This window comes from Sesamum indicum, linkage group LG10 (genome assembly GCF_026168435.1).
Source record: "Sesamum indicum cultivar Baizhima isolate 11 linkage group LG10, ASM2616843v1, whole genome shotgun sequence".
Taxonomy (NCBI): Eukaryota; Viridiplantae; Streptophyta; class Magnoliopsida; order Lamiales; family Pedaliaceae; genus Sesamum; species Sesamum indicum.
Window position 1 is genome coordinate 6419714 of NC_142666.1, and position 14205 is coordinate 6433918.

The 14205-nt window shown below is 58.9% G+C and overlaps 28 non-coding genes and 2 pseudogenes across 28 annotated transcripts; all 30 read right to left on the reverse strand.

Annotated features, from left to right (window-relative positions):
• Window positions 1-154: 154 nt before the first annotated feature.
• LOC148786192 (5S ribosomal RNA) lies at window positions 155-273 on the reverse strand. Its single transcript, XR_016068121.1, has one exon. It is a non-coding gene; the product is annotated as a 5S ribosomal RNA (ribosomal RNA).
• Window positions 274-628: 355 nt separating this feature from the next.
• On the reverse strand, window positions 629-747 carry LOC148786193 (5S ribosomal RNA). Its single transcript, XR_016062502.1, has one exon. It is a non-coding gene; the product is annotated as a 5S ribosomal RNA (ribosomal RNA).
• A 355-nt stretch (window positions 748-1102) lies between these two features.
• Window positions 1103-1221, reverse strand: LOC148786194 (5S ribosomal RNA). Its single transcript, XR_016062149.1, has one exon. It is a non-coding gene; the product is annotated as a 5S ribosomal RNA (ribosomal RNA).
• Window positions 1222-1576: 355 nt separating this feature from the next.
• On the reverse strand, window positions 1577-1695 carry LOC148786195 (5S ribosomal RNA). Its single transcript, XR_016062503.1, has one exon. It is a non-coding gene; the product is annotated as a 5S ribosomal RNA (ribosomal RNA).
• A 355-nt stretch (window positions 1696-2050) lies between these two features.
• Window positions 2051-2169, reverse strand: LOC148786196 (5S ribosomal RNA). The gene has a single exon (XR_016061827.1). It is a non-coding gene; the product is annotated as a 5S ribosomal RNA (ribosomal RNA).
• A 355-nt stretch (window positions 2170-2524) lies between these two features.
• On the reverse strand, window positions 2525-2639 carry LOC148786197 (5S ribosomal RNA; annotated as a pseudogene).
• A 355-nt stretch (window positions 2640-2994) lies between these two features.
• On the reverse strand, window positions 2995-3113 carry LOC148786198 (5S ribosomal RNA). Its single transcript, XR_016061870.1, has one exon. It is a non-coding gene; the product is annotated as a 5S ribosomal RNA (ribosomal RNA).
• Window positions 3114-3468: 355 nt separating this feature from the next.
• On the reverse strand, window positions 3469-3587 carry LOC148786199 (5S ribosomal RNA). The gene has a single exon (XR_016061828.1). It is a non-coding gene; the product is annotated as a 5S ribosomal RNA (ribosomal RNA).
• Window positions 3588-3942: 355 nt separating this feature from the next.
• On the reverse strand, window positions 3943-4061 carry LOC148786200 (5S ribosomal RNA). The gene has a single exon (XR_016062024.1). It is a non-coding gene; the product is annotated as a 5S ribosomal RNA (ribosomal RNA).
• A 355-nt stretch (window positions 4062-4416) lies between these two features.
• LOC148786201 (5S ribosomal RNA) lies at window positions 4417-4535 on the reverse strand. Its single transcript, XR_016062504.1, has one exon. It is a non-coding gene; the product is annotated as a 5S ribosomal RNA (ribosomal RNA).
• Window positions 4536-4890: 355 nt separating this feature from the next.
• Window positions 4891-5009, reverse strand: LOC148786202 (5S ribosomal RNA). The gene has a single exon (XR_016062172.1). It is a non-coding gene; the product is annotated as a 5S ribosomal RNA (ribosomal RNA).
• A 355-nt stretch (window positions 5010-5364) lies between these two features.
• LOC148786203 (5S ribosomal RNA) lies at window positions 5365-5483 on the reverse strand. Its single transcript, XR_016068122.1, has one exon. It is a non-coding gene; the product is annotated as a 5S ribosomal RNA (ribosomal RNA).
• A 355-nt stretch (window positions 5484-5838) lies between these two features.
• LOC148786204 (5S ribosomal RNA) lies at window positions 5839-5957 on the reverse strand. The gene has a single exon (XR_016062506.1). It is a non-coding gene; the product is annotated as a 5S ribosomal RNA (ribosomal RNA).
• Window positions 5958-6312: 355 nt separating this feature from the next.
• Window positions 6313-6431, reverse strand: LOC148786205 (5S ribosomal RNA). The gene has a single exon (XR_016061829.1). It is a non-coding gene; the product is annotated as a 5S ribosomal RNA (ribosomal RNA).
• Window positions 6432-6786: 355 nt separating this feature from the next.
• On the reverse strand, window positions 6787-6905 carry LOC148786206 (5S ribosomal RNA). The gene has a single exon (XR_016068123.1). It is a non-coding gene; the product is annotated as a 5S ribosomal RNA (ribosomal RNA).
• A 355-nt stretch (window positions 6906-7260) lies between these two features.
• On the reverse strand, window positions 7261-7379 carry LOC148786207 (5S ribosomal RNA). Its single transcript, XR_016068124.1, has one exon. It is a non-coding gene; the product is annotated as a 5S ribosomal RNA (ribosomal RNA).
• Window positions 7380-7734: 355 nt separating this feature from the next.
• Window positions 7735-7853, reverse strand: LOC148786208 (5S ribosomal RNA). Its single transcript, XR_016068125.1, has one exon. It is a non-coding gene; the product is annotated as a 5S ribosomal RNA (ribosomal RNA).
• Window positions 7854-8208: 355 nt separating this feature from the next.
• On the reverse strand, window positions 8209-8327 carry LOC148786209 (5S ribosomal RNA). The gene has a single exon (XR_016062507.1). It is a non-coding gene; the product is annotated as a 5S ribosomal RNA (ribosomal RNA).
• A 355-nt stretch (window positions 8328-8682) lies between these two features.
• LOC148786210 (5S ribosomal RNA) lies at window positions 8683-8801 on the reverse strand. Its single transcript, XR_016061830.1, has one exon. It is a non-coding gene; the product is annotated as a 5S ribosomal RNA (ribosomal RNA).
• Window positions 8802-9156: 355 nt separating this feature from the next.
• LOC148786211 (5S ribosomal RNA) lies at window positions 9157-9271 on the reverse strand (annotated as a pseudogene).
• Window positions 9272-9626: 355 nt separating this feature from the next.
• On the reverse strand, window positions 9627-9745 carry LOC148786212 (5S ribosomal RNA). Its single transcript, XR_016068481.1, has one exon. It is a non-coding gene; the product is annotated as a 5S ribosomal RNA (ribosomal RNA).
• Window positions 9746-10100: 355 nt separating this feature from the next.
• Window positions 10101-10219, reverse strand: LOC148786213 (5S ribosomal RNA). Its single transcript, XR_016061854.1, has one exon. It is a non-coding gene; the product is annotated as a 5S ribosomal RNA (ribosomal RNA).
• A 355-nt stretch (window positions 10220-10574) lies between these two features.
• Window positions 10575-10693, reverse strand: LOC148786214 (5S ribosomal RNA). The gene has a single exon (XR_016062227.1). It is a non-coding gene; the product is annotated as a 5S ribosomal RNA (ribosomal RNA).
• Window positions 10694-11048: 355 nt separating this feature from the next.
• Window positions 11049-11167, reverse strand: LOC148786215 (5S ribosomal RNA). The gene has a single exon (XR_016062508.1). It is a non-coding gene; the product is annotated as a 5S ribosomal RNA (ribosomal RNA).
• A 355-nt stretch (window positions 11168-11522) lies between these two features.
• LOC148786216 (5S ribosomal RNA) lies at window positions 11523-11641 on the reverse strand. Its single transcript, XR_016068418.1, has one exon. It is a non-coding gene; the product is annotated as a 5S ribosomal RNA (ribosomal RNA).
• A 355-nt stretch (window positions 11642-11996) lies between these two features.
• On the reverse strand, window positions 11997-12115 carry LOC148786217 (5S ribosomal RNA). The gene has a single exon (XR_016068127.1). It is a non-coding gene; the product is annotated as a 5S ribosomal RNA (ribosomal RNA).
• A 355-nt stretch (window positions 12116-12470) lies between these two features.
• LOC148786218 (5S ribosomal RNA) lies at window positions 12471-12589 on the reverse strand. The gene has a single exon (XR_016062251.1). It is a non-coding gene; the product is annotated as a 5S ribosomal RNA (ribosomal RNA).
• A 354-nt stretch (window positions 12590-12943) lies between these two features.
• LOC148786219 (5S ribosomal RNA) lies at window positions 12944-13062 on the reverse strand. The gene has a single exon (XR_016062194.1). It is a non-coding gene; the product is annotated as a 5S ribosomal RNA (ribosomal RNA).
• A 355-nt stretch (window positions 13063-13417) lies between these two features.
• On the reverse strand, window positions 13418-13536 carry LOC148786220 (5S ribosomal RNA). The gene has a single exon (XR_016062137.1). It is a non-coding gene; the product is annotated as a 5S ribosomal RNA (ribosomal RNA).
• Window positions 13537-13891: 355 nt separating this feature from the next.
• LOC148786221 (5S ribosomal RNA) lies at window positions 13892-14010 on the reverse strand. The gene has a single exon (XR_016062253.1). It is a non-coding gene; the product is annotated as a 5S ribosomal RNA (ribosomal RNA).
• Window positions 14011-14205: the final 195 nt, after the last annotated feature.

Below are 14205 nucleotides of genomic sequence, written 5' to 3' on the forward strand. Positions count from 1 at the left end.
GTTTTCGGTGGATTCCGGCGCGTTTTCGATCGTTGGCCGCATTCGTGATGAGTCGGCCGTGGGGTCTCAGGGGGAGATATACAGGGGTTGGGGTGTGCGGAACGGTCGAGAAAAAGCAGGAAGCTGGACGGGTCGGAGGAGCATTTCGCAAAAAGGGGTGCAACACGAGGACTTCCCAGGGGGTCACCCATCCTAGTACTATTCTCGCCCAAGCACGCTTAACTTCGGAGTTCTGATGGGATCCGGTGCATTAGTGCTGGTATGATCGCACCCGCTGAGATATGCGCGCTTTAACCTTTTATGCTCTAGCAGCGGAGCGACAGGTGGGACGTCGAATCTTTCGGGGGGCGTAACTTTGCGCACTGGTGGAGCCACGCCGCGAGCAGCCTATGCACGCGAAGCTCGCCGCGAGCTCCACGACGTGGACAGCTGGGCTTGCCACGTTGTGCCACATTTCGTGGCCCAAATTTCGCCGTTTTCGGTGGATTCCGGCGCGTTTTCGATCGTTGGCCGCATTCGTGATGAGTCGGCCGTGGGGTCTCAGGGGGAGATATACAGGGGTTGGGGTGTGCGGAACGGTCGAGAAAAAGCAGGAAGCTGGACGGGTCGGAGGAGCATTTCGCAAAAAGGGGTGCAACACGAGGACTTCCCAGGGGGTCACCCATCCTAGTACTACTCTCGCCCAAGCACGCTTAACTTCGGAGTTCTGATGGGATCCGGTGCATTAGTGCTGGTATGATCGCACCCGCTGAGATATGCGCGCTTTAACCTTTTATGCTCTAGCAGCGGAGCGACAGGTGGGACGTCGAATCTTCCGGGGGGCGTAACTTTGCGCACTGGTGGAGCCACGCCGCGAGCAGCCTATGCACGCGAAGCTCGCCGCGAGCTCCACGACGTGGACAGCTGGGCTTGCCCCGTTGTGCCACATTTCGTGGCCCAAATTTCGCCGTTTTCGGTGGATTCCGGCGCGTTTTCGATCGTTGGCCGCATTCGTGATGAGTCGGCCGTGGGGTCTCAGGGGGAGATATACAGGGGTTGGGGTGTGCGGAACGCTCGAGAAAAAGCAGAAAGCTGGACGGGTCGGAGGAGCATTTCGCAAAAAGGGGTGCAACATGAGGACTTCCCAGGGGGTCACCCATCCTAGTACTATTCTCGCCCAAGCACGCTTAACTTCGGAGTTCTGATGGGATCCGGTGCATTAGTGCTGGTATGATCGCACCCGCTGAGATATGCGCGCTTTAACCATTTATGCTCTAGCAGCGGAGCGACAGGTGGGACGTCGAATCTTCCGGGGGGCGTAACTTTGCGCACTGGTGGAGCCACGCCGCGAGCAGCCTATGCACGCGAAGCTCGCCGCGAGCTCCACGACGTGGACAGCTGGGCTTGCCCCGTTGTGCCACATTTCGTGGCCCAAATTTCGCCGTTTTCGGTGGATTCCGGCGCGTTTTCGATCGTTGGCCGCATTCGTGATGAGTCGGCCGTGGGGTCTCAGGGGGAGATATACAGGGGTTGGGGTGTGCGGAACGGTCGAGAAAAAGCAGGAAGCTGGACGGGTCGGAGGAGCATTTCGCAAAAAGGGGTGCAACACGAGGACTTCCCAGGGGGTCACCCATCCTAGTACTACTCTCGCCCAAGCACGCTTAACTTCGGAGTTCTGATGGGATCCGGTGCATTAGTGCTGGTATGATCGCACCCGCTGAGATATGCGCGCTTTAACCTTTTATGCTCTAGCAGCGGAGCGACAGGTGGGACGTCGAATCTTTCGGGGGGCGTAACTTTGCGCACTGGTGGAGCCACGCCGCGAGCAGCCTATGCACGCGAAGCTCGCCGCGAGCTCCACGACGTGGACAGCTGGGCTTGCCCCGTTGTGCCACATTTCGTGGCCCAAATTTCGCCGTTTTCGGTGGATTCCGGCGCGTTTTCGATCGTTGGCCGCATTCGTGATGAGTCGGCCGTGGGGTCTCAAGGGGAGATATACAGGGGTTGGGGTGTGCGGAACGGTCGAGAAAAAGCAGGAAGCTGGACGGGTCGGAGGAGCATTTCGCAAAAAGGGGTGCAACACGAGGACTTCCCAGGGGGTCACCCATCCTAGTACTACTCTCACCCAAGCACGCTTAGCTTCGGAGTTCTGATGGGATCCGGTGCATTAGTGCTGGTATGATCGCACCCGCTGAGATATGCGCGCTTTAACCTTTTATGCTCTAGCAGCGGAGCGACAGGTGGGACGTCGAATCTTCCGGGGGGCGTAACTTTGCGCACTGGTGGAGCCACGCCGCGAGCAGCCTATGCACGCGAAGCTCGCCGCGAGCTCCACGACGTGGACAGCTGGGCTTGCCCCGTTGTGACACATTTCGTGGCCCAAATTTCGCCGTTTTCGGTGGATTCCGGCGCGTTTTCGATCGTTGGCCGCATTCGTGATGAGTCGGCCGTGGGGTCTCAAGGGGAGATATACAGGGGTTGGGGTGTGCGGAACGGTCGAGAAAAAGCAGGAAGCTGGACGGGTCGGAGGAGCATTTCGCAAAAAGGGGTGCAACACGAGGACTTCCCAGCGGGTCACCCATCCTAGTACTACTCTCGCCCAAGCACGCTTAACTTCGGAGTTCTGATGGGATCCGGTGCATTAATGTATGATCGCACCCGCTGAGATATGCGCGCTTTAACCTTTTATGCTCTAGCAGCGGAGCGACAGGTGGGACGTCGAATCTTCCGGGGGGCGTAACTTTGCGCACTGGTGGAGCCACGCCGCGAGCAGCCTATGCACGCGAAGCTCGCCGCGAGCTCCACGACGTGGACAGCTGGGCTTGCCCCGTTGTGCCACATTTCGTGGCCCAAATTTCGCCGTTTTCGGTGGATTCCGGCGCGTTTTCGATCGTTGGCCGCATTCGTGATGAGTCGGCCGTGGGGTCTCAGGGGGAGATATACAGGGGTTGGGGTGTGCGGAACGGTCGAGAAAAAGCAGGAAGCTGGACGGGTCGGAGGAGCATTTCGCAAAAAGGGGTGCAACACGAGGACTTCCGAGGGGGTCACCCATCCTAGTACTACTCTCGCCCAAGCACGCTTAACTTCGGAGTTCTGATGGGATCCGGTGCATTAGTGCTGGTATGATCGCACCCGCTGAGATATGCGCGCTTTAACCTTTTATGCTCTAGCAGCGGAGCGACAGGTGGGACGTCGAATCTTCCGGGGGGCGTAACTTTGCGCACTGGTGGAGCCACGCCGCGAGCAGCCTATGCACGCGAAGCTCGCCGCGAGCTCCACGACGTGGACAGCTGGGCTTGCCCCGTTGTGCCACATTTCGTGGCCCAAATTTCGCCGTTTTCGGTGGATTCCGGCGCGTTTTCGATCGTTGGCCGCATTCGTGATGAGTCGGCCGTGGGGTCTCAGGGGGAGATATACAGGGGTTGGGGTGTGCGGAACGGTCGAGAAAAAGCAGGAAGCTGGACGGGTCGGAGGAGCATTTCGCAAAAAGGGGTGCAACACGAGGACTTCCCAGGGGGTCACCCATCCTAGTACTACTCTCACCCAAGCACGCTTAGCTTCGGAGTTCTGATGGGATCCGGTGCATTAGTGCTGGTATGATCGCACCCACTGAGATATGCGCGCTTTAACCTTTTATGCTCTAGCAGCGGAGCGACAGGTGGGACGTCGAATCTTCCGGGGGGCGTAACTTTGCGCACTGGTGGAGCCACGCCGCGAGCAGCCTATGCACGCGAAGCTCGCCGCGAGCTCCACGACGTGGACAGCTGGGCTTGCCCCGTTGTGACACATTTCGTGGCCCAAATTTCGCCGTTTTCGGTGGATTCCGGCGCGTTTTCGATCGTTGGCCGCATTCGTGATGAGTCGGCCGTGGGGTCTCAGGGGGAGATATACAGGGGTTGGGGTGTGCGGAACGCTCGAGAAAAAGCAGGAAGCTGGACGGGTCGGAGGAGCATTTCGCAAAAAGGGGTGCAACACGAGGACTTCCTAGGGGGTCACCCATCCTAGTACTATTCTCGCCCAAGCACGCTTAACTTCGGAGTTCTGATGGGATCCGGTGCATTAGTGCTGGTATGATCGCACCCGCTGAGATATGCGCGCTTTAACCTTTTATGCTCTAGCAGCGGAGCGACAGGTGGGACGTCGAATCTTCCGGGGGGCGTAACTTTGCGCACTGGTGGAGCCACGCCGCGAGCAGCCTATGCACGCGAAGCTCGCCGCGAGCTCCACGACGTGGACAGCTGGGCTTGCCCCGTTGTGCCACATTTCGTGGCCCAAATTTCGCCGTTTTCGGTGGATTCCGGCGCGTTTTCGATCGTTGGCCGCATTCGTGATGAGTCGGCCGTGGGGTCTCAGGGGGAGATATACAGGGGTTGGGGTGTGCGGAACGGTCGAGAAAAAGCAGGAAGCTGGACGGGTCGGAGGAGCATTTCGCAAAAAGGGGTGCAACACGAGGACTTCCCAGGGGGTCACCCATCCTAGTACTACTCTCGCCCAAGCACGCTTAACTTCGGAGTTCTGATGGGATCCGGTGCATTAGTGCTGGTATGATCGCACCCGCTGAGATATGCGCGCTTTAACCTTTTATGCTCTAGCAGCGGAGCGACAGGTGGGACGTCGAATCTTTCGGGGGGCGTAACTTTGCGCACTGGTGGAGCCACGCCGCGAGCAGCCTATGCACGCGAAGCTCGCCGCGAGCTCCACGACGTGGACAGCTGGGCTTGCCCCGTTGTGCCACATTTCGTGGCCCAAATTTCGCCGTTTTCGGTGGATTCCAGCGCGTTTTCGATCGTTGGCCGCATTCGTGATGAGTCGGCCGTGGGGTCTCAGGGGGAGATATACAGGGGTTGGGGTGTGCGGAACGGTCGAGAAAAAGCAGGAAGCTGGACGGGTCGGAGGAGCATTTCGCAAAAAGGGGTGCAACACGAGGACTTCCCAGGGGGTCACCCATCCTAGTACTACTCTCACCCAAGCACGCTTAGCTTCGGAATTCTGATGGGATCCGGTGCATTAGTGCTGGTATGATCGCACCCACTGAGATATGCGCGCTTTAACCTTTTATGCTCTAGCAGCGGAGCGACAGGTGGGACGTCGAATCTTCCGGGGGGCGTAACTTTGCGCACTGGTGGAGCCACGCCGCGAGCAGCCTATGCACGCGAAGCTCGCCGCGAGCTCCACGACGTGGACAGCTGGGCTTGCCCCGTTGTGACACATTTCGTGGCCCAAATTTCGCCGTTTTCGGTGGATTCCGGCGCGTTTTCGATCGTTGGCCGCATTCGTGATGAGTCGGCCGTGGGGTCTCAGGGGGAGATATACAGGGGTTGGGGTGTGCGGAACGGTCGAGAAAAAGCAGGAAGCTGGACGGGTCGGAGTAGCATTTCGCAAAAAGGGGTGCAACACGAGGACTTCCCAGGGGGTCACCCATCCTAGTACTATTCTCGCCCAAGCACGCTTAACTTCGGAGTTCTGATGGGATCCGGTGCATTAGTGCTGGTATGATCGCACCCGCTGAGATATGCGCGCTTTAACCTTTTATGCTCTAGCAGCGGAGCGACAGGTGGGACGTCGAATCTTTCGGGGGGCGTAACTTTGCGCACTGGTGGAGCCACGCCGCGAGCAGCCTATGCACGCGAAGCTCGCCGCGAGCTCCACGACGTGGACAGCTGGGCTTGCCCCGTTGTGCCACATTTCGTGGCCCAAATTTCGCCGTTTTCGGTGGATTCCGGCGCGTTTTCGATCGTTGGCCGCATTCGTGATGAGTCGGCCGTGGGGTCTCAGGGGGAGATATACAGGGGTTGGGGTGTGCGGAACGGTCGAGAAAAAGCAGGAAGCTGGACGGGTCGGAGGAGCATTTCGCAAAAAGGGGTGCAACACGAGGACTTCCCAGGGGGTCACCCATCCTAGTACTACTCTCGCCCAAGCACGCTTAACTTCGGAGTTCTGATGGGATCCGGTGCATTAGTGCTGGTATGATCGCACCCGCTGAGATATGCGCGCTTTAACCTTTTATGCTCTAGCAGCGGAGCGACAGGTGGGACGTCGAATCTTTCGGGGGGCGTAACTTTGCGCACTGGTGGAGCCACGCCGCGAGCAGCCTATGCACGCGAAGCTCGCCGCGAGCTCCACGACGTGGACAGCTGGGCTTGCCCCGTTGTGCCACATTTCGTGGCCCAAATTTCGCCGTTTTCGGTGGATTCCGGCGCGTTTTCGATCGTTGGCCGCATTCGTGATGAGTCGGCCGTGGGGTCTCAGGGGGAGATATACAGGGGTTGGGGTGTGCGGAACGGTCGAGAAAAAGCAGGAAGCTGGACGGGTCGGAGGAGCATTTCGCAAAAAGGGGTGCAACACGAGGACTTCCCAGGGGGTCACCCATCCTAGTACTACTCTCACCCAAGCACGCTTAGCTTCGGAGTTCTGATGGGATCCGGTGCATTAGTGCTGGTATGATCGCACCCACTGAGATATGCGCGCTTTAACCTTTTATGCTCTAGCAGCGGAGCGACAGGTGGGACGTCGAATCTTCCGGGGGGCGTAACTTTGCGCACTGGTGGAGCCACGCCGCGAGCAGCCTATGCACGCGAAGCTCGCCGCGAGCTCCACGACGTGGACAGCTGGGCTTGCCCCGTTGTGACACATTTCGTGGCCCAAATTTCGCCGTTTTCGGTGGATTCCGGCGCGTTTTCGATCGTTGGCCGCATTCGTGATGAGTCGGCCGTGGGGTCTCAGGGGGAGATATACAGGGGTTGGGGTGTGCGGAACGGTCGAGAAAAAGCAGGAAGCTGGACGGGTCGGAGTAGCATTTCGCAAAAAGGGGTGCAACACGAGGACTTCCCAGGGGGTCACCCATCCTAGTACTATTCTCGCCCAAGCACGCTTAACTTCGGAGTTCTGATGGGATCCGGTGCATTAGTGCTGGTATGATCGCACCCGCTGAGATATGCGCGCTTTAACCTTTTATGCTCTAGCAGCGGAGCGACAGGTGGGACGTCGAATCTTTCGGGGGGCGTAACTTTGCGCACTGGTGGAGCCACGCCGCGAGCAGCCTATGCACGCGAAGCTCGCCGCGAGCTCCACGACGTGGACAGCTGGGCTTGCCCCGTTGTGCCACATTTCGTGGCCCAAATTTCGCCGTTTTCGGTGGATTCCGGCGCGTTTTCGATCGTTGGCCGCATTCGTGATGAGTCGGCCGTGGGGTCTCAGGGGGAGATATACAGGGGTTGGGGTGTGCGGAACGGTCGAGAAAAAGCAGGAAGCTGGACGGGTCGGAGGAGCATTTCGCAAAAAGGGGTGCAACACGAGGACTTCCCAGGGGGTCACCCATCCTAGTACTATTCTCGCCCAAGCACGCTTAACTTCGGAGTTCTGATGGGATCCGGTGCATTAGTGCTGGTATGATCGCACCCGCTGAGATATGCGCGCTTTAACCTTTTATGCTCTAGCAGCGGAGCGACAGGTGGGACGTCGAATCTTTCGGGGGGCGTAACTTTGCGCACTGGTGGAGCCACGCCGCGAGCAGCCTATGCACGCGAAGCTCGCCGCGAGCTCCACGACGTGGACAGCTGGGCTTGCCCCGTTGTGCCACATTTCGTGGCCCAAATTTCGCCGTTTTCGGTGGATTCCGGCGCGTTTTCGATCGTTGGCCGCATTCGTGATGAGTCGGCCGTGGGGTCTCAGGGGGAGATATACAGGGGTTGGGGTGTGCGGAACGCTCGAGAAAAAGCAGGAAGCTGGACGGGTCGGAGGAGCATTTCGCAAAAAGGGGTGCAACACGAGGACTTCCCAGGGGGTCACCCATCCTAGTACTATTCTCGCCCAAGCACGCTTAACTTCGGAGTTCTGATGGGATCCGGTGCATTAGTGCTGGTATGATCGCACCCGCTGAGATATGCGCGCTTTAACCTTTTATGCTCTAGCAGCGGAGCGACAGGTGGGACGTCGAATCTTCCGGGGGGCGTAACTTTGCGCACTGGTGGAGCCACGCCGCGAGCAGCCTATGCACGCGAAGCTCGCCGCGAGCTCCACGACGTGGACAGCTGGGCTTGCCCCGTTGTGCCACATTTCGTGGCCCAAATTTCGCCATTTTCGGTGGATTCCGGCGCGTTTTCGATCGTTGGCCGCATTCGTGATGAGTCGGCCGTGGGGTCTCAGGGGGAGATATACAGGGGTTGGGGTGTGCGGAACGGTCGAGAAAAAGCAAGAAGCTGGACGGGTCGGAGGAGCATTTCGCAAAAAGGGGTGCAACACGAGGACTTCCCAGGGGGTCACCCATCCTAGTACTACTCTCGCCCAAGCACGCTTAACTTCGGAGTTCTGATGGGATCCGGTGCATTAGTGCTGGTATGATCGCACCCGCTGAGATATGCGCGCTTTAACCTTTTATGCTCTAGCAGCGGAGCGACAGGTGGGACGTCGAATCTTTCGGGGGGCGTAACTTTGCGCACTGGTGGAGCCACGCCGCGAGCAGCCTATGCACGCGAAGCTCGCCGCGAGCTCCACGACGTGGACAGCTGGGCTTGCCCCGTTGTGCCACATTTCGTGGCCCAAATTTCGCCGTTTTCGGTGGATTCCGGCGCGTTTTCGATCGTTGGCCGCATTCGTGATGAGTCGGCCGTGGGGTCTCAGGGGGAGATATACAGGGGTTGGGGTGTGCGGAACGGTCGAGAAAAAGCAGGAAGCTGGACGGGTCGGAGGAGCATTTCGCAAAAAGGGGTGCAACACGAGGACTTCCCAGGGGGTCACCCATCCTAGTACTACTCTCACCCAAGCACGCTTAGCTTCGGAGTTCTGATGGGATCCGGTGCATTAGTGCTGGTATGATCGCACCCGCTGAGATATGCGCGCTTTAACCTTTTATGCTCTAGCAGCGGAGCGACAGGTGGGACGTCGAATCTTCCGGGGGGCGTAACTTTGCGCACTGGTGGAGCCACGCCGCGAGCAGCCTATGCACGCGAAGCTCGCCGCGAGCTCCACGACGTGGACAGCTGGGCTTGCCCCGTTGTGACACATTTCGTGGCCCAAATTTCGCCGTTTTCGGTGGATTCCGGCGCGTTTTCGATCGTTGGCCGCATTCGTGATGAGTCGGCCGTGGGGTCTCAGGGGGAGATATACAGGGGTTGGGGTGTGCGGAACGGTCGAGAAAAAGCAGGAAGCTGGACGGGTCGGAGGAGCATTTCGCAAAAAGGGGTGCAACACGAGGACTTCCCAGCGGGTCACCCATCCTAGTACTACTCTCGCCCAAGCACGCTTAACTTCGGAGTTCTGATGGGATCCGGTGCATTAATGTATGATCGCACCCGCTGAGATATGCGCGCTTTAACCTTTTATGCTCTAGCAGCGGAGCGACAGGTGGGACGTCGAATCTTCCGGGGGGCGTAACTTTGCGCACTGGTGGAGCCACGCCGCGAGCAGCCTATGCACGCGAAGCTCGCCGCGAGCTCCACGACGTGGACAGCTGGGCTTGCCCCGTTGTGCCACATTTCGTGGCCCAAATTTCGCCGTTTTCGGTGGATTCCGGCGCGTTTTCGATCGTTGGCCGCATTCGTGATGAGTCGGCCGTGGGGTCTCAGGGGGAGATATACAGGGGTTGGGGTGTGCGGAACGGTCGAGAAAAAGCAGGAAGCTGGACGGGTCGGAGGAGCATTTCGCAAAAAGGGGTGCAACACGAGGACTTCCCAGGGGGTCACCCATCCTAGTACTACTCTCGCCCAAGCACGCTTAACTTCGGAGTTCTGATGGGATCCAGTGCATTAGTGCTGGTATGATCGCACCCGCTGAGATATGCGCGCTTTAACCTTTTATGCTCTAGCAGCGGAGCGACAGGTGGGACGTCGAATCTTCCGGGGGGCGTAACTTTGCGCACTGGTGGAGCCACGCCGCGAGCAGCCTATGCACGCGAAGCTCGCCGCGAGCTCCACGACGTGGACAGCTGGGCTTGCCCCGTTGTGCCACATTTCGTGGCCCAAATTTCGCCGTTTTCGGTGGATTCCGGCGCGTTTTCGATCGTTGGCCGCATTCGTGATGAGTCGGCCGTGGGGTCTCAGGGGGAGATATACAGGGGTTGGGGTGTGCGGAACGGTCGAGAAAAAGCAGGAAGCTGGACGGGTCGGAGGAGCATTTCGCAAAAAGGGGTGCAACACGAGGACTTCCCAGGGGGTCACCCATCCTAGTACTACTCTCGCCCAAGCACGCTTAACTTCGGAGTTCTGATGGGATCCGGTGCATTAGTGCTGGTATGAACGCACCCGCTGAGATATGCGCGCTTTAACCTTTTATGCTCTAGCAGCGGATCGACAGGTGGGACGTCGAATCTTCCGGGGGGCGTAACTTTGCGCACTGGTGGAGCCACGCCGCGAGCAGCCTATGCACGCGAAGCTCGCCGCGAGCTCCACGACGTGGACAGCTGGGCTTGCCCCGTTGTGCCACATTTCGTGGCCCAAATTTCGCCGTTTTCGGTGGATTCCGGCGCGTTTTCGATCGTTGGCCGCATTCGTGATGAGTCGGCCGTGGGGTCTCAGGGGGAGATATACAGGGGTTGGGGTGTGCGGAACGGTCGAGAAAAAGCAGGAAGCTGGACGGGTCGGAGGAGCATTTCGCAAAAAGGGATGCAACACGAGGACTTCCCAGGGGGTCACCCATCCTAGCACTACTCTCACCCAAGCACGCTTAGCTTCGGAGTTCTGATGGGATCCGGTGCATTAGTGCTGGTATGATCGCACCCGCTGAGATATGCGCGCTTTAACCTTTTATGCTCTAGCAGCGGAGCGACAGGTGGGACGTCGAATCTTCCGGGGGGCGTAACTTTGCGCACTGGTGGAGCCACGCCGCGAGCAGCCTATGCACGCGAAGCTCGCCGCGAGCTCCACGACGTGGACAGCTGGGCTTGCCCCGTTGTGCCACATTTCGTGGCCCAAATTTCGCCGTTTTCGGTGGATTCCGGCGCGTTTTCGATCGTTGGCCGCATTCGTGATGAGTCGGCCGTGGGGTCTCAGGGGGAGATATACAGGGGTTGGGGTGTGCGGAACGGTCGAGAAAAAGCAGGAAGCTGGACGGGTCGGAGGAGCATTTCGCAAAAAGGGGTGCAACACGAGGACTTCCCAGGGGGTCACCCATCCTAGTACTACTCTCGCCCAAGCACGCTTAACTTCGGAGTTCTGATGGGATCCGGTGCATTAGTGCTGGTATGATCGCACCCGCTGAGATATGCGCGCTTTAACCTTTTATGCTCTAGCAGCGGAGCGACAGGTGGGACGTCGAATCTTCCGGGGGGCGTAACTTTGCGCACTGGTGGAGCCACGCCGCGAGCAGCCTATGCACGCGAAGCTCGCCGCGAGCTCCACGACGTGGACAGCTGGGCTTGCCCCGTTGTGCCACATTTCGTGGCCCAAATTTCGCCGTTTTCGCTGGATTCCGGCGCGTTTTCGATCGTTGGCCGCATTCGTGATGAGTCGGCCGTGGGGTCTCAGGGGGAGATATACAGGGGTTGGGGTGTGCGGAACGGTCGAGAAAAAGCAGGAAGCTGGACGGGTCGGAGGAGCATTTCGCAAAAAGGGGTGCAACACGAGGACTTCCCAGGGGGTCACCCATCCTAGTACTACTCTCGCCCAAGCACGCTTAACTTCAGAGTTCTGATGGGATCCGGTGCATTAGTGCTGGTATGATCGCACCCGCTGAGATATGCGCGCTTTAACCTTTTATGCTCTAGCAGCGGAGCGACAGGTGGGACGTCGAATCTTCCGGGGGGCGTAACTTTGCGCACTGGTGGAGCCACGCCGCGAGCAGCCTATGCACGCGAAGCTCGCCGCGAGCTCCACGACGTGGACAGCTGGGCTTGCCCCGTTGTGCCACATTTCGTGGCCCAAATTTTGCCGTTTTCGGTGGATTCCGGCGCGTTTTCGATCGTTGGCCGCATTCGTGATGAGTCGGCCGTGGGGTCTCAGGGGGAGATATACAGGGGTTGGGGTGTGCGGAACGGTCGAGAAAAAGCAGGAAGCTGGACGGGTCGGAGGAGCATTTCGCAAAAAGGGGTGCAACACGAGGACTTCCCAGGGGGTCACCCATCCTAGTACTATTCTCGCCCAAGCACGCTTAACTTCGGAGTTCTGATGGGATCCGGTGCATTAGTGCTGGTATGATCGCACCCGCTGAGATATGCGCGCTTTAACCTTTTATGCTCTAGCAGCGGAGCGACAGGTGGGACGTCGAATCTTCCGGGGGGCGTAACTTTGCGCACTGGTGGAGCCACGCCGCGAGCAGCCTATGCACGCGAAGCTCGCCGCGAGCTCCACGACGTGGACAGCTGGGCTTGCCCCGTTGTGCCACATTTCGTGGCCCAAATTTCGCCGTTTTCGGTGGATTCCGGCGCGTTTTCGATCGTTGGCCGCATTCGTGATGAGTCGGCCGTGGGGTCTCAGGGGGAGATATACAGGGGTTGGGGTGTGCGGAACGGTCGAGAAAAAGCAGGAAGCTGGACGGGTCGGAGGAGCATTTCGCAAAAAGGGGTGCTACACGAGGACTTCCCAGGGGGTCACCCATCCTAGTACTACTCTCGCCCAAGCACGCTTAACTTCGGAGTTCTGAAGGGATCCGGTGCATTAGTGCTGGTATGATCGCACCGGCTGAGATATGCGCGCTTTAACCTTTTATGCTCTAGCAGCGGAGCGACAGGTGGGACGTCGAATCTTCCGGGGGCGTAACTTTGCGCACTGGTGGAGCCACGCCGCGAGCAGCCTATGCACGCGAAGCTCGCCGCGAGCTCCACGACGTGGACAGCTGGGCTTGCCCCGTTGTGCCACATTTCGTGGCCCAAATTTCGCCGTTTTCGGTGGATTCCGGCGCGTTTTCGATCGTTGGCCGCATTCGTGATGAGTCGGCCGTGGGGTCTCAGGGGGAGATATACAGGGGTTGGGGTGTGCGGAACGGTCGAGAAAAAGCAGGAAGCTGGACGGGTCGGAGGAGCATTTCGCAAAAAGGGGTGCAACACGAGGACATCCCAGGGGGTCACCCATCCTAGTACTACTCTCGCCCAAGCACGCTTAACTTCGGAGTTCTGATGGGATCCGGTGCATTAGTGCTGATATGATCGCACCCGCTGAGTTATGCGCGCTTTAACCTTTTATGCTCTAGCAGCGGAGCGACAGGTGGGACGTCGAATCTTCCGGGGGGCGTAACTTTGCGCACTGGTGGAGCCACGCCGCGAGCAGCCTATGCACGCGAAGCTCGCCGCGAGCTCCACGACGTGGACAGCTGGGCTTGCCCCGTTGTGCCACATTTCGTGGCCCAAATTTCGCCGTTTTCGGTGGATTCCGGCGCGTTTTCGATCGTTGGCCGCATTCGTGATGAGTCGGCCGTGGGGTCTCAGGGGGAGATATATAGGGGTTGGGGTGTGCGGAACGGTCGAGAAAAAGCAGGAAGCTGGACGGGTCGGAGGAGCATTTCGCAAAAAGGGGTGCAACACGAGGACTTCCCAGGGGTTCACCCATCCTAGTACTACTCTCGCCCAAGCACGCTTAACTTCGGAGTTCTGATGGGATCCGGTGCATTAGTGCTGGTATGATCGCACCCGCTGAGATATGCGCGCTTTAACCTTTTATGCTCTAGCAGCGGAGCGACAGGTGGGACGTCGAATCTTCCGGGGGGCGTAACTTTGCGCACTGGTGGAGCCACGCCGCGAGCAGCCTATGCACGCGAAGCTCGCCGCGAGCTCCACGACGTGGACAGCTGGGCTTGCCCCGTTGTGCCACATTTCGTGGCCCAAATTTCGCCGTTTTCGGTGGATTCCGGCGCGTTTTCGATCGTTGGCCGCATTCGTGATGAGTCGGCCGTGGGGTCTCAGGGGGAGATATACAGGGGTTGGGGTGTGCGGAACGGTCTAGAAAAAGCAGGAAGCTGGACGGGTCGGAGGAGCATTTCGCAAAAAGGGGTGCTACACGAGGACTTCCCAGGGGGTCACCCATCCTAGTACTACTCTCGCCCAAGCACGCTTAACTTCGGAGTTCTGAAGGGATCCGGTGCATTAGTGCTGGTATGATCGCACCGGCTGAGATATGCGCGCTTTAACCTTTTATGCTCTAGCAGCGGAGCGACAGGTGGGACGTCGAATCTTCCGGGGGCGTAACTTTGCGCACTGGTGGAGCCACGCCGCGAGCAGCCTATGCACGCGAAGCTCGCCGCGAGCTCCACGACGTGGACAGCTGGGCTTGCCCCGTTGTGCCACATTTCGTGGCCCAAATT